Genomic DNA, 3431 nt, shown 5'->3' on the forward strand with positions numbered 1-3431 from the left:
GCTCATGTGATGATAATTTGTGCAATGCAATGTATGATTTGGAAATTAGAAGTCAAAATGAGAAGAATGCAAAAAGAGCCCTCCAATTTGGAGCTTTGGTTGAGAAGTTATGGCCATTTGAATCTTCATACACACTTTGCCATGTTTTGATCATATCTTCTTAACCACACATGAGAAATTGATTATCTTGGACTTTTTGGAAATGGGAGAGAAAGATCTATAACTTTCATGTTCAACAAAATTTCATTTGAAGCTTTCTTGATGATGTAATATGAAGTTGAAGTTAGGTTAAAACCTTTCCATTTTTGGCAAGTTTGAATTATAGGTCACTTTCTATTTTTGGAAAGTTTTGACCTGACTTTAAATTCTTCATGGTGAGTGTTTGAAATGTCAAATGAGACTTATTTGAACCTGAATGAAGTATTTCTAATCACTTCCCACCTCCAAATCCACAGTTGACTTGGTTGTTGACTTTCTAGGCCTTCAGATGACTGGAGAAATGTTCTGATGAAATTCAAGCCTCTACCACTTGGGATTTTGATTCAAAATGGAATCATAGCTCATATGAACTCTTGTGAATGATAGTGGTGTCCAAATTCTCAAGAATGGCCACCATCTATTGCTCAATGACTGCCTTTGACTGTCTTGAACTGTGATTGCTTCATCTGCAAGACAAAGGTTAGATGACATATTTTTGTACTTTTGGTTAGTGATAAAGAGAAAAGTAATGATATACAAATGCAAAACATGCTTGGTGATCAAGAACCACTCTCAAAAAGATAACCCACCCACAGGGAAGGAAGCAAGGTGCACAATGATCCTTGAGGCAATGTGATGATATGATATGATGCCATGAGGGATCTTAGAGACAAAATTGGGGTCTTACACACATCATAAGCATGTCAAATGAGCTATGTAATCAATATGCAAACCTCCAAGTTCATATCATAAGCATAGAATCACTTTTGGATCAAAATCAAACAAAGTGTATCATGAAACTCTAATGCGTCTTTCATGCTCAAATGAATGCAAAATGGAGTTCATTATGAATAAATGCACAAAAATTTGATAGAAGCATCATAGAACAGGGGAGAACACATGTGCAAAAACACCAAACCAGAATCAAAGTGTAACCACATGAATCATACTATTAAAGTTCACAAAAGTTCGCAAAAACAAACAAGGATAGGAGGCCTAAACCTCTTGTCAAACAAATGCATCAAAAGGGTATCAAAACTCAAAGTTAGGGGGCAAGGCTCCACACATCATGACATACATACATACTAAAACATGTGCAAAAGGATTGGTTTCAACACTCAAAGGAAATGGCACAAGTGCCTCATGCTAAGCAAGCATCAAAATAGGGACTAAAATGCAAACATCAACTTCAAAAATCCAAATCAAACTGAAAATGCATCCTAAATTCATTGGAATTTAACACAAGGTTCCACTAAGCATATATAAACATCATGCAAAAAATAAGGAGCATCCAGATTCATTTGATATGAAAACAAAAATCGAGAAATTGAGAATGCAAAAACACGTCCAAAAAAGCAACATTTAAATTCACATGTCAAACCCTAGCAAAATGACATAAAAAATAATCAAACCAGTTACCACATCTTAGAATCATGTATGAGGATGGTGTGTGCAAAAGCTTGGGTCAGAATGGTTAAAATATGGGATTTCATGAAGGTTTGAATGCAAATAGTCAAAAATGCACATAAATGAATCCGAAATTCATATTAAATTCCACGTGTCATGAAATAATTGGGCAATCGTACCAGAAATAAAAGGACTCATCAGGGATCACTCACAAACAATTTCATATTTTTTAAAGTATTTTTGCTATTTTTAAAAAATAAAATAAAACGGGGTGAAATATGTACATGGCATGTGACACATATGCAACAATGTCAATTGGTCACAAGTCACTTAAGTGACTAAATAAAATAAATCAAAAACAAAAATCAGAAAAAATGTGGGCCTTTGGATCAAAAGACAAAGTCAACAAGATCTAACGACCACGGGATCATCTTCTTCCTCAAAACAAATCCGGCTGTGAACAGTAACACCGATGGGATTCCGTCCACCTCCGGCGGCGGCCTCCTCCACGCGCGGCCCATAACTCTTCGAAAATGGGGCTACCCCCCCTAAACCCTATGGTAGGAACTCAAAAATCCTATTAGTTTTTCATGAATCCTCGCCAATCTCTCAAATCACAAACAAAAAGTTTGAACATCAAAACTTTAAATCAAGATTTCTCACTCAATATTGCATCATTTTAAAAAGTAAACACATCTACATCATCACCATAGCATGTAGTTTCATTTAGGCATAAGAAATGAGCGAAATAAGAGAGTCGAAATTTGAGTTACCGGAAATGGCGCTTTCCAAAACTTCAGTATGGTGATGAGATAGGCTCCAGAATACCTCCCTTGAACTTCTATGAATGTTTGCTACCTTTGATTGTGCTTGAAACGGTCCAGATATTGAGATTCAAGAAGCAACCTCCATTAAAGCTCTGTTTAGGAACTGCTTGGAATGGCTCAAATGAAGGGTGGTTTGTGATCCTTAGAGTGTGTAGAACAAGAATATGCTACTGGTTTTCATTTTTCATGGATGTATGGAAGGATTTGATGAGAATCAAGTATGGGATGATTTTTGGAAAGTGAGTTTTTGAAAGTGTATGGAGGCTGCACGAATTAGGGTTTAACTCAAATGAATTTTTAGAGTTTATACTCTGATTTTTGTGGCTTGGTGGGCTCAAAATGAAGGAAAATCAAGTCCAATATTTTTTGTTATTTTTGTGCATGTATGGCTTTTCCACATATGTGGGAATGCATGGGCTCAAATCCCAAGGTGGATTTGGCCCAAAACACAATGCTGAAAAAAAATTCCCAATGATTGGCACATGAGAATATTCCATGATGTCATTAAGAGTCCTTTTGACTTTTCATGCAAGAAAGCTTGAAAAATGACTTTCACCATTGATGAATCATGCAAAATTATAGGTCATTTTCATGCCATTTTGAAGTACTTCTCAAAACAAAACCATAGCAAAAAGAGCCACACCAATTGGACTTGTCAACCTCAAGTTATGCCTTTTTAAAACCTTCATGCACACTCCCTCATTCAAGAACCATAACTCTTCAACCATTCATCATATGACCTTGAAATAGGACTTTTTGGAAAAGGGAGACAAAGATCTACAATTGTCATGTCTGAAAAAAGTTCATTTGGAGCTTCCTTGGTGATGATTTGATTGGTACATCAGTCAAGCTCGCTAGACGAGTGAGGTAGCGAAGGGTTCGCTAGGCGAGCACTCAGCGAGGCTCCAGCGAACACTCCCAGACTTGGATAAAAACACAGCTAGCAATTATTCGCTAGGCGAGCGTCCATCGAGCAGGTTAGCGAGCAATTCCAGTAGC

This window comes from Lathyrus oleraceus, chromosome 7 (assembly GCF_024323335.1).
Source record: "Lathyrus oleraceus cultivar Zhongwan6 chromosome 7, CAAS_Psat_ZW6_1.0, whole genome shotgun sequence".
Lineage (NCBI taxonomy): Eukaryota > Viridiplantae > Streptophyta > Magnoliopsida > Fabales > Fabaceae > Lathyrus > Lathyrus oleraceus.